Source organism: Oryctolagus cuniculus, chromosome 4, assembly GCF_964237555.1.
Source record: "Oryctolagus cuniculus chromosome 4, mOryCun1.1, whole genome shotgun sequence".
Taxonomy (NCBI): domain Eukaryota; kingdom Metazoa; phylum Chordata; class Mammalia; order Lagomorpha; family Leporidae; genus Oryctolagus; species Oryctolagus cuniculus.
The window spans coordinates 123,945,331-123,958,942 of record NC_091435.1 but is presented as its reverse complement, the minus strand read 5'-3'; the positions used below and the strand labels follow the sequence as shown (position 1 = coordinate 123,958,942).

General features: G+C 37.9%; 1 protein-coding gene and 1 pseudogene across 11 annotated transcripts in view; one reads left to right on the top strand and one right to left on the bottom strand.

Moving 5' to 3' along the window:
- Window positions 1–13,612, top strand: part of LEKR1 (leucine, glutamate and lysine rich 1) — a 221,482-nt gene that overhangs the window by 54,179 nt on the left and 153,691 nt on the right. The window lies entirely within an intron of this gene.
- On the bottom strand, window positions 3,989–4,671 carry LOC138849455 (eukaryotic peptide chain release factor GTP-binding subunit ERF3A pseudogene; annotated as a pseudogene).

The window sequence follows — 13,612 nt, the reverse complement described above, 5'->3', positions numbered from 1 at the left end:
ATAAGCCTACTTGTTAAAAGAGGACTTGAAATCAGAAACAGAAATAAATCAGTGTTAATTGTAGGACAGACAGGCTTTTTGAGCTCAGTCCTGAAGTCAGAATTGGTCTGGGCAAGGGGAAAGGGAAGGGAAGGAAGAAGGCACAAGTGCAGGAAGCCCGGAGGTCTCTCAGTAAGGAAACCTTATGGCCATAGCTGCCAGGATAAGCGCGAATAGTTGATGTTATCAATCATTGAGAGCATCTGTAAGTTATACTTTATATAAGAGATAAGATTCTGAGGGCAAAGACTCATGGGAAACAGGTAGATGAATGTGGGAAGTCTCAAATGGGCCTCAGTCTCAGTGGTGTCTTAAGTAATTTCTGGTAGAAGCTTTTTTCTAAAATGTAAAATTGATTCCTGCCTTAAATCCTTAAGGTCCCATAGCAGTTAGGAAAAGTATAAATTCCATAATATGACCCATATATCTCCAGTTTGCCTTTGATTCTTGTCCCTACATATGAACCACAAAGCAATGAGCAGAATGTGCCATCTTCTCTCAAGCTGTTTTTCCTTTAGTTAATACCCCTCTGGATTTCCTTGCTCATTGTGCCCGCTGCTTCACACCAACCCCAACTCATGCTTTACCATTCAGCTCCTTTAAGTGAGTCCTTGTCTCCACTTGCATAAAATTATTTTTATACCTGCTGTTATAGTACTTAGCGTTTGTGCTATGGTTTCATCTTAGTAGAAGAGAATTATGGCTAAGATTTAGTGCAGTTTGCTGGTCAACTTATTTGAAGTCCCTCGAGTTTACTAATGATAACGTCCCATTAGCAATGAGGAGGTTACCCAAAAGCTTTCGAAAGACCTTCCTTAGCTGACTGCTGTTTCTCAATAGAGCCTTTTGTGGAATGCCGGGGCCTTGTCTGTCAGGATATATAGGAGAATCTCTGTTCTTGGGGACTCTGGAGTTCTACTTATGTCCTTGCTGTCACAAGGGAATTTTCAGGTTCTATATTTTGGAGCATGGAAGTGATATTATTTGATAAAATAAATAACGTAGTCACTGTCTTCAATTCCCTGGTGGAGAAGTAGCACTGGGGGACCTTCCTCTGTGAGGTTTTCATCCATGGCTCTTGAAGTTGACAGTGTGAACTCCCTGGAAGATATCTGAAGATTAAGACAGATTTTGTGAGTTAGAAAGTGTGTTGATTTGTGGGTATGAGAAAACATTGTTCTTAGTTCTTTTGACATATCTTCAGGATTGGCCTTACTGATTTAAGAAAACATTAGCTTTCAACTTCACCACTCTGATACTAGAAGGAATATCATTTTTATGGGATTGTCAGTCTTCTTCTATAGTCTAAAAAATGTCTAGACCCAGCAGAAAATAGGTTTTGGAGTACTACATATACCTAAGCATTCCTTCCAGCTTGGTAACAGGACAGGGCACGTTGGCCTGCCCAAAGAGTCTTCCAAGCCTAGAGCAATGTCCTATGGTGCACTTAGAGGCAGAAATGAAAGGTCAAGAGCCAGGAACCAGTTTGATAAGAAAGTTTATAGGACAGCGCCTGAAACAGCATGTAGGAGAAGAAATTCTTTGATGGGCAGGAGCCGCTTCTAAGGGGGATAGCTCATATGAACGAAAGCCTCTTTCCAGATTGTTAGAAAAATAGTAATCTTTATTCTTTTTAGGAGTATGTTATCCACTAAACCATCCCCCTTCTGCTCACACTTACAGGTACTGTTTGAGGTGAACACCACTTTAGATCACATGAAATGATTACAGAATTAATGCTAATAGAATTGCTCCTCAAAGTGTGTTCCAAGGTCTTCTTAAAATATATAATTAGAAAGGTATTCTATGGTCAAATTTTATATTTGGAAAATACTTTGTCTTCCCTTGGTGACTCATTGTACATTTCACCGTAGTGCTATGGTCTTAATCTTTGTGTTCCTGAAAGTTCATATATTGAACCCTAATCTCCAAAGTGATGCTATTAGGAGGTGGGGCCTTTGGGGGTGTTTAGGTGCTGAGGTCCCTTCCTTCATTAATGAGGTTAGTGTATCAAAGGAAATCCCAGAGGGATCCCTTGCCCCTTCTTCCATGTGAAGTTACATTTATAAGATTTTCATCCATGAACCTGGAAACAGGCCCTCCTCAGACGTTGAGTCTGCTGGCATCTTGATCTTGGGCTTCTCAGCCACTAGAGCTATGAGAAGTAAATTCTTGTTTATAAGCCACCCAGCCTATAGTGTTGGGCTTATAGCAACCCAAGCAGATTAAGGTACATAATAAAAGCTCTGAGAAGTGTTACAGCAAAGAAACTTGTTATTTCCCTTCTTAGTTTACTGTGAAACAATTTTTGTAGGGAGTTTTGTGTTGAACACACTTTCACAACACAAAAGTTAGGCTTAAAAATGTTAATAAAGCATCTGTTATGGCAAGGAAACTATAGAGACAAGGCAAAAATCCATGATTAGAACCAAAAGGAAATTGAGAAATTGTAGCTAGGGTTCCCCAAAAGTTTTCAGTGGAAAAACATCTGTAAAGCACGTTGCATAGGGCCTTTTGCAGAGTTGCTGCTGCTGTGTTGTTTAATGGAGGAAGAAACTAAAAAAGTTTATGTTTGCCAGTTGTGTAAGAGACAAGTTGCTGTCAATGGGCTAGACATCAGCCAATCCCTCAACTAAAGAATTACTTCTGCTTGGAGCGGTAATGGTTTCTCCTTACTATGAAGTTAGAGTATTTTGTAACTGTCAGTATAAGTTCATTTTTTCCTCTGGGTTTTCATCTCTCTGTCTCCTTCCCTCCCTTCCTCCCTCTCCCCCCTCCCCCCTCCCCCCTCCCCATGAGTGTGTATATGTGTGTGTTTGTATGTGTATATGTAATTTAATTATGCAAAATGAAAATAAAATTAATGCAGTCTAAACAATTACTTAAGAAAGACAGATAGCTACCTTCTGTAATTTTCAGAGAAAAATATCGGGATAGCCCAAGGCCGATTCAGATGGGATTTTAAATAGATTATAAAAACACGTGGGGCTGATGCTGTGGCACAGTGGGTTGAGCTGCTGTTTGTAACACTGGAATCCCATCTAGGAGTGTCCGTTCAAGTCCCTCTTGCCCTGCCTCTGGTTCAGCTTCTTGTTAATATGCCTAGGAAAGCAGCAGATGATGGCTCACGTGCTTGGTGTCCTGCCATCAGTGTGGGAAACCCAGATGGAATTCTGGGCTCCTGGCTTCTGCCTGGCCCAGACCTGACTGTTGTGGCCATTTGGGGAGTGAAAATGCAATGGAAGATTCTCTCTGTCTGTCTCAGTCTCAGTCTCAGTCTCTGTCTCTCCCTCTCTCTGTGACTTTATCTTTAAATAAATAAATAAATCTTTTTTTAATATCTAAATTCCAGCCAGTAAATTTCAGAATTACATAGGATGGCAAACTCAGTCATCTGTGGGGTATCTAAATAAATTAGAGAAGCAGGCAGGTTGGGAACTGTAGTGAACTGAAAAAATGCATGTTCATCAAAGGAGGCAGATGCTCTAGGAGGTTTTTTTTTTTTTTTAAATTGAGTATTTAATTAACATGGTAGTTGTCTCTGACATGTGTACACACACATACATACTCAGAATGATCTGCTTGGGGAAAAAGACTGACTATGCCTAAGAGGGAAATGAGAAATAAAATTCCTGTTGTTTTTCATTATGATAGGCAATTATGTCCACATCACTTACAAAGCCATTGCCAAATTTGTCCAAAGAAGTAGAATTTGAAAGAGAGACTGGGAAACCTTGGGAAAAGTTCAACATTGTCAAAGTAGAGCTCTCTGTTGATATAATGTGGCTGTGAATTTTCTTTTTGTAATATATGGACAGAAAATAAGAGAAGACCATGTGAAACAGACTTTTGCAATCTTTCTCAAACTATTGTGCAGGATCCTGAAAAATAAAGCTTAGTTTTTCTATGGAGCCGGTTTCAGAACTTTACCAATTTCAGTGGTCTTAACCTAAATCTCCCAAGAGAAGTCTTCAAAGGTCTCAAGGCACAAGGTTCCTGCTGTCCTTAATGAGCAATGTGTACTTGATCTTGCTTCACAAAACAGGTACAATCTTGCTTTTTTTTCTCCTGATTTTTGTGTACCAAGCAGATTAAGGCTGTTATTTCAACTTCCTCGATAGAGGTATGAATGTGCAGCACCACCTTGTGCCCTGGGCAGATGATGGATTTGTGCTCTGTAATCACCATTTGGGCATCAAATATACATCCAGCATGACAAAGATTGTTAGGATCACAAAGTACAAATCCTGGAAGACTCTTCTTCAATTCCTTTCAGTCTGATTTTTTGAGGCTTTCACCTGGGACTGCAGAATCGATTACTGCATCATCAGAAACAGCTTTCCCGTTGTGCTTGTTGGCATCATCAGACACTGCTGCTCTTTACAAATAGATCCTGATTCCAGCTTTCCTGGGACCACAGTGCGTGTACTTATCCACAGCTGGCATCCTGATAGGTTCATCAATTGATCTGTCAAAGTTTGGCAAATTGTCCCTATATGAAATAACTGCTAATCCAAGGTACCAAGGATAGAAATATATTTACTCTTTGAGATTTACTTCAGTCAGTCATGAGCAGGGCATAAAGTGAATGTTCTTTGGGGAATCAAAGACCACTTCATTCAAAAATGGCATTTGTGGGGCTGTTACTGTGGTGCAGCAGGTTAATCCATGGTCTGCAGCACCAGCATCCCAGATGGGTACCAATTCGAGTCCCTGCTACTCCACTCCCATTCAGCTCCCTGCTGGTGTGCCTGGGAAAGCAACAGAGAATGGCCTGAGTCCTTGGGCCCCTACACCCACATAGGAGACCTGGAGGAAGCTATGGGCTGCTGGCTCTGGCCTGGCCCATCCCTAGTCATTGCGGCCATTTGGGGAGTGAACCAGTGGATGGAAGATCTCTCTCTCTCTCTCTCTCTCTCTCTCCCTCTCCCTCTCCCTCTCTCTCTGTGTGTGTGTGTGTGTTTCTTCTTCTCTCACTCTGAAACGGCTTTCTTTTTTAAATATTTATTTATTTAAGAGGTAGAGTTGCAGACAGTGAGAGGCAGAGACAGAAAGGTCTTCCATCCTCTGGTTCACTCCCCAGATGGCCACAACGGCCAGAGCTGTGCCAATCCAAAGCCAGTAGCTTCTTCCGGGTCTCCCACATGGGTGCAGGGGCCTAAGGACTTGGGCCATCTTCTACTGCTTTCCCAGGCCCTAGCAGAGAGCTGGATCAGAAGAGGAGCAGCTGGGACTAGAACCGGCGCCCATATGGGATGCCGGCGCCGTAGGCGGAGGATTAACCTATTGTACCACAGCGCCAGCCCTGTAACTGCTTTCAAGTAAGTAATTAAATATATTTTTTTAAATGGCATTTGTTTCTCTTTACATTCTTCCTGTCTCTCATTGCTCAGATTTACTCTTGGATTATCTATCTTGTTAATATGCACAGTTAAGTGTTTTATACCTGCTGTTTTTGCCAGCATTGCTTGTCCACTTGTCTGTCCTCCTTTTCAAATCCACTTTCAAACTCTTTTGCTGGCTGAGATGACCAGGGTAGCCAAATCAGGTTGAAAGGCACCACCAATCACTGGGACAAGACTCTTGTGGCCCAGGCATCTGGAATTGTGAAGTGCTTCTATTCAGTTTCTACTATTTTAGTGTTGTCTCATTCTTCCTGATTTGTGTGCGAGCCCCAAGACAAGTACCAAATTTCTCTTTCCTATTTCTTAAGTGTCCTTTTTAGTCAAATACCTTATTTTACTTGACCACATCTCCATGCCCAGTGAACACCACATCCTAGCCGGCCCCATATTTGAGTTGATTTTTGTGAACATTATATGCATCCACTTAAAATTGAGACCACAGGACTATTATTTGATGATCTATAAAAATACATTACAATTCTTCGCCGGCGCTGTAGCTCAATAGGCTAATCCTCCGCCTAGCGGCACCAGCACCCTGGGTTCTAGTCCTGGTCGGGGCGCCGGATTCTGTCCCGGTTGCTTCTCTTCCAGTCCAGCTCTCTGCTGTGGCCTGGGAGGGCAGTGGAGGATGGCCCAAGTCCTTGGGCCCTAAACCCATGTGGGAGACCAGGAGAAGCACCTGGCTCCTGGCTTCGGATCAGCGTGACAGCGCGCTGGCCGCAGTGACCATTGGCGGGTGAATCAACGACAAAGGAAGACCTTTCTCTCTGTCTCTCTCTCTCACTGTCCACTCTGCCTGTCAAAAAAAAAATACATTACAATTCTTAATGGCAATGCCAATAGGCATGAAACTTTCAGTGTAAAGTTACATACAGACTTTCAAGTTAGAAAATATTTAATAACACACTGATAGCTATCAAATTGGCCAAAAGTAAAATTGATTTCTTAACTGTTTGCAAGAGTATTTTGACTGTTAAATCTTTATGTAACTTAATAATTTGTAGTTGAATATTTTCCTCAGAGTATGACAGGCAATAATTTGAATTCTGAATAAATACTACTACATTTATCTTTCTTATTATTTTTGAATGATGAAAGGAGGAGCGTGTAATGTCTTATTGAGTGATGCTTTGGACATTTTAAAATTATTTTTTATTATTAATATAAAGAGAACAGGTTTAATGTAGTTCATAAATACAATTCTTTTTTTTAAAGATTTATATATTTATTTATTTGAAAGACAGAGTTACAGAGAGGCAGAGGCAGAAAGGGTGAGAGAGAGAGGTCTTCAATCTACTGGTTCACCCCCCATTTGGCTGCAACGGCCGGAGCTGCACTGAAGCCAGGAGCCAGGAGCAGCTTCCCGGTCTCTCATGAGGGTGCAGGGGCCCAAGGACTTGGGCCATTTTCTACTGCTTTCCAGGCCACAGCAGAGAGCTGGATGGGAAGAGGAGCAGCCAGGACTAGAACCAGCGCCCATATGGGATGCTGACACTGCAGTTGACGGCTTTACCTGCTATGCCACAGCATTGGCCCCCAAGATACACTTCTAAGAATATAATGATACTTCCCTTCCTCCCTCCATCTCTCCCTCACTCATTCTTTCCTTTTAAAAATTTCTTGAGATAACATATTTTTAATTTACATTATAGTCAGATGCTTAATTCTTCCCTAAATAAAGAGTTCAAAAATCCAAAAGTAAAAGCACCATAGTTCAGCAGGAATATAAGCAAGGACTATAAACAATCAAATGATAAGACTTCAATTTCACTCATATACAATAAATTTTAAAAATAATCACAAATCATTAAAACTATAGCATATTATTAGTTTTTAAAAAAAGAGATTTTATTTGTTTATTTGAGAGGCAGAGTTACAGGCAGGAGAGGAAGTGATGGAGAGAGAGGTCTTCTGTCATCTGGTTCACTCCCCAAATGGCCACAATGGCCCAACTGGGGCCTTTCTGAAGCCAGGAGCCAGGAGCATCCAGGTTCCCCACACGAGTGCAGGGGCCCAAGCACTTGGGCCATCCTCTACTGCCTTCCCAGGCCATAGTAGAGAGCTGGATCTGAAGAGGAGCAGCTGGGACACAGACCTGCACCCCATATGAGATGTTGGCACTTCAGGTGGTAGCTTAGCCTACTACACCACAGCATCAGTCCCACATATCATTCATAACTATTTGTTTGACAAAGATATAACACAAAGCTTGACAGAACTGTAATTGTAACAATATTGATACAAATAGGCATTTCAGCTCCCACATAGTAGGGAAAACATGCAGTATTTGTCTTTTTCTTTTTTAAAATTGATTTATTTGAAATGCAGAGTTACGGAGAGAGAGAGGCAGAAGGGAGATAGGGAGGGGGAGAATGAGAGCGAGAGAGATCTCCCATTTGCTGGTTCATTCCCTAAATGGACACAATGGCAAGAGCTAGGTTGGTCTGAAGCCGGGAGCCAGGAGCTTCTTCTGGGTCTCCCATGTGGGTGCAGGGGCCCAAGCCCTCAGGCCATATCTCACTGTTTTTCCAGGCACATCAGTAGGGAGCTGGTTGGGAAGTGGAGCAACCATACTTGAACTGGCGCCCGAATAGGAGGCTGGCGCCGCAGGTGACCTGCTACGCCGCAACACTAGCGCCAGCGTTTGTCTTTCTGTGCCCAGCATATTTCCCTCTATATCATGTCCTACAGTTGCATCCATTTTGATGCAGATGGTAGAATTTTTTTCCTTTTTTGTAACTGAATAATAGTCCATTATATGTATGTGTGGATATGTATATATACTCACCACATTGTCTTTATCCATTCATCTGATGATGGGCATTTTTAAATGCCACTGCAGTATTAATGAAATTTGTTGAATTATCTTTGGTTTGCAAGTAACCATAAGAACACACATTTTTCCTTTATTATTATATATTTTGGAAAAAAAAAAAAACAAAGTTTTTCTAACAAACTTTGTTTTCTTCTCTCCATTACTGCTGAACAACCTCCTTTCTCCACTCCCCTCTCCTAAGCCTTGCCTACTGTCAGCAATGTTTGTGATGTAAGCAGGAACTTCTCTAATCATAAAATTCTTCATACTTTCCAGACTACACAAAGGTTCATTCTTTGCCCTTCTCTGACCCTCTTCTGCCATCTTTATAATGATGTAATGTAACTGTGTTCTTTTTTTACCTTCTCCCACATCTGTCTATGAGCCACTTGAGAACAGGTGCCTTTCCATTGTTCTTGAATTCTTAATTGCCTGGTATGAATCATGTGCAAGTAATACATATTTTTGAGTATATGATTTTTCTTTTTCTTTTTTCTCCCTAGTGTAATTACGGTTTTATGAGAAGGCTAAAAAAATGTAACAGGAGCTATTGTGTATTCTCTGTTCCTTTTACTGGATCAATTATTGTTGCTTCAAATCTGAAAATAGAAAGAAAAGGAAATCTCAGATTTTTATGATTCTTTGAACATCTTCACGGTTTTCTCTGTTCTTCCCAAAAGCTTACATTTCACTCTCTTGAATCTTCTCAAAGAAAAGCAGATGTATGGGCCAATATTTAAAATAACAAATGTAATTTATTGCTATTTTGGGGTGTATTAGTAAATAGGCTTTCATATTATTCTTCAAGTGTACTAGTTTTATATAATTTTCAAAATAAACTTATTTGTTATCTATTGGCTATTCTTTAACATATATTAAGTCTCTTTATTTTCACTGTGACCATTATAGAGTATTTGGAAAGTAAGATGTGAAACAGATTGCCCTTAATATCACTTCCTATGATAACTGATGTTAGCTTTTTTGGAGTCAATTTTTTCCTTTAAAATGTGTTCATTATATTGCTCAATGAACCTCAAAAGTTGTATCCTAGGTTACCAACAAAAAAAGGATAAATGAATAAATTAATTATTTTGTTTAAAAAGCAAAATTACAAAGGGGATAGAGAGAAAGAGACACACATAGAGAAATCGATCTTCCATCTGAGGGTTCACTCTCCAGATGGCCTCAATGGCCAGGGCTGGGCCAGCTAAAGCCAGGAACCAAGAGCTTCTTCTGGGTCTCCCACATGAGTACAGGGGCCAAAGTACTTAGGCCATCTTCCACTGCTTTCTCAGGCACATTAGCAGGGAGCTGGATTGGAAGTGGAGCAGTTGGGTCTCAAACCATCACCGATATGTTATGCCATAACACTGGCCCTGAGAAAAAGATGTAGAAGATAAGAATCTTGCAATCACAATGTTATTTTTTTCTATAAAAATTTTATTAAATTTTTATAGTCTTATAAATATTTTATTATTACAGGTTAAAAATAAGCAAGATTTATTTAAGAGACAAATATGTACCTAAATAGCAAAGAGACTGTCCTGAACAGTATATAAGACTGTGGAGCAGCCAGGACTCAAACCAGCACCAGCCCATATGGGTTGCTAGCACTGCAGGTGGCAGCTTTACTTGCTACACAACAGCAATAGTCCCTAGAAGCCCAATTTTAATACAATCTTACATGCTCTTCAGGACATTCTCTTTGCTATTTAGGTACGTATTTGTCTCTTAACTAAATCTTGATTATTTTTAACCTGTAATAATAAAATATTTATAAAAGACTAAAATAAATAAATAAACCTTTAAAAAAAATCAGAGCCAAAGCACACAGAAAAGGTTTCTGTATGTAAATCTGTCTCCCTAGAGACCCAGCAATGGAATTCATGGGTCCAAGAATATGAACATTTTGGGGGACAGCATTGTAGCATAGTGGGTAAAGCTGCCGACTGCAATGTCTACATCTCCTGTGAGCGCTAGTTCATGTCTAGGCTGCTCTATTTCTGATCTGGCTCCCTGCTAATGTCCTGGGAAAAGCAGCCTAAGATTGTTCAAGGTGCTTGGAACCCTGAACCCACATGGGAGACCTGGCCATTATGTCCATCTGGAGAGTGAACCTGTAGATGGAAGATCTCGTTCTTTCTCTGTCTTTCCCCCTCTTTCTGTAACTCTTTCAAATAAATAATTAAATCTTTTTTTAAAAAAAGAATATGAACATTTTTGAGCTTCTTGATGTATAGTTTCAAAATGTATAGTTACAAAAACAGACTATAAAAATTTGTGCTGCAACAAATAATATAGAATACTGTTTCCTTGTAAATTGTCAGTATTGGGTATATTTATGTTCTAAAATTCTTTGTTAACTTTTTAGATTAAATATTGTTTTAATATCTATTTATTTGACTTTTAGTAATTATTTTTTGGTCTTTGCTCAGAATATTTCTTCTTTCTTATTTGCCTACTTATTGTCATTTTGAATGTACAAATGTGGAATTTGTAGATATAGAGAGGCTACTGTTTTTCAAAATTATGATAGCACTTAAGACAATGCTCTGTATAAACTATGATTTTATTAAGAACACTTGAAAATGATGGAAATTTTAATTTTTTTCCAAATGGTCTTTCATCCCATTAACTTTAAGAAAAATATAGGAAAACATTTTGCTTCCATTTTGTGAAATTATGTGTCAGCCCCACAACAGGAAATTATGTGTTTGGTTTTTATTGTCAGGATTTAGATTTTTAGTTTCTATATTAGTAAAGCTTATGAGTATTATAAGTAGTCAAAGAAAGATCTATTGTTTTAATACACTGCCTGCATGTTAAAGAGATCAGAGGAGAATAAGGGTGTATTCAAAAACTGAATACAATTCAAATGAGATTAATTAAATTAGGTTAGTTTAAAAAGCAAAATTGATTCACCCCATGCAAAGTATTCTTTTCTTACCATTCTGGGTACTTTATGTACAATGATAATGTACAGAATAATGACAGTCTGATATAAAATTCAAGCTATCTCAACAAAAAGATATTTCAGTGAATAAGTTGGAATTTTGTAAGAAGCTATGAATGGGTATCATATTAATTTTCTAAATAAAAGCAGTAGAATATCACTCTAGGAAATTAAGAATTTATATAAATAATTTTGTTTTAAATATTACTGCTGTTCTGTATGTTTGTATGTTAGTGGCATTTCTGATCCTGTGCTTTCATCTGTTGACATTTTGAAGTTGAATAGCTCCTGATAATAGGTAAATTGGCTTGGTTTCTGTCTCTGTGGTTTCACAGAGTGCTTATGACTTCTCTTTGAAATAAGAGTTCTTTTTGGTTTTGTTGAATTGTAAGTGATTCATCTATCTATAATACTTAGACTACCCAACCCCCTTAGAAGTATTCCATTCTTTCTTGAAAGGTAATTTAATTTTATGAATGCATTTAGGTAGTGGTTATTTCCAAAGGAGCATTACAGAAACCACTTCTCATAATTGGCAGTTGTATGTCAATTTCTGAAATTCGTTTCCCAGGAACTTCTGAAGTACTGCCTTGTTATGATTGATCTCTTTGTTGAAGTCCTAATTTTCCCCTTGATATTCGGATGCCTTTGTCTGCCAGACCTTGATAGGATGTGATCCTGAAAAATCCCTCCACTTCATTTCTTCAGATCCTGAACTTTCCACCTGTCATCTTTGATTGCTGCAAAATAGTTTGAGAGAAAGAATAAAAATAAATGAGTCTTTAAAACCAAGAGCTTGACAAAAAAAGAGTATAGGTTACAGGTGGTAAAATCTTTAATACTGAGACTGGCTTTCTTGTGTGTTTTCTAAAGTGTTTGATTATGGAGAGGAGGAAAGTTAAAAGAGAGTTTTAAAGTATTTTTGAGACATTTTCCTTATAAATAATATTAATAGATAATCCAGATAAAAATAATTAACAAGGAACTGTAATACCTTTCTCTTATTTGTTTTATGTCTCAGTGTTTCTCATATGATCTGTTTTCATCAAATTGACTAAGAAAAACTGGGAAATAGATAAGGGCAATAAATGTGCTTATTCTCATGGATTTGTTGGCAAGAGAGTTAAATACAAGTCATCTAGCTCTCAGTACAGGACTGTCTCCACTAGAACATGCTGTTAATGCCCACTATTTTCAGGAACACTCTCTGACTAGACAACATCATGTCCTTACATCAACACAGTGTTCAAATTCTGTGCAGAATTATGACTGTTAGAGAAAACTGTGGGCTTGCACAGCACATACTGTATTGTAATATTTTGTGAATTGTTTATTTCATAAAGTTGATATATATATATATATTTGTGTTTATCTTTATCAGTTTGATTTGAAAGAAGTAGACTTAGCATAGCCAAAGCAGCGTGAATTAATATGACCAAATTCCTCAGGGACTATAATCAGAGGACTTGAGATACTTTATATTTGCTTGTAAAATTCATTTGCGAAATTTTCTAAAAAACCCAGTGACCTTGAAATGTTTTAATGTGAATGTTTCAAAAAAATTATTAAAAGCAAAATTTGTGTAAAAAAAGAATTATTTTCTGTGGAAATCTTAAGAGTTGGAGTGGACTTTTATTAAGGAATATTTAATAAATATTTTCATTCAGCAACATATTAATCTTATATTCCACTCAGCAATGTAATAAACTTAAATCTTTTTTAATATTTCCAGATTTTTTCTATTTATAAACCTTAGATATATTTAAATACTTATAATGAAACTTGCTCTTTTTTAAAAAAAATTCTGATTTTAGATTTTCAAGCAACATATAACTATACTTTTAAGCAACATATAACTATACTTTCATGATAAATAATAATATTGCAGCAAAACTAAAATCTTGTGACCAACCTTCCAAATCCTGGTTCTCTTCCTAAAGTTAACCCTACTGTAATGCTAGTGAAAGGTTATTCTCATTCTTTTTCTGAAGTATGTATGTGTACATATAGAACTATGATAAAAATACTTGGTTTCATGTCATGTTACTCTGTAAGTTCCAGCTTGCATTTTCTTTTTTTTTTGATGATACATATTGGCATTTTTTCCTTTCCAGGACATAGAAATCTATTTCAATTCCTTAAGAAATATTTTGCGCAGTATTCTGTATGACCATAGGCAATTTACCTGTTGATATATTAGATTATATATTGGAGTATATTGACCATGATGGTTGTTTCCTTTATTTTTGCCATTAAGACCATATTATATAAGCTCCAAAATGTAAAAGATGTCTATTCTTTCATACCATAATTTATATTACAGAGACATTTGACATGTACACCTACTCATTGTTTATATACAAGTCATTCTTTTGTGACCTTTTTTTAAAGATTTATTTT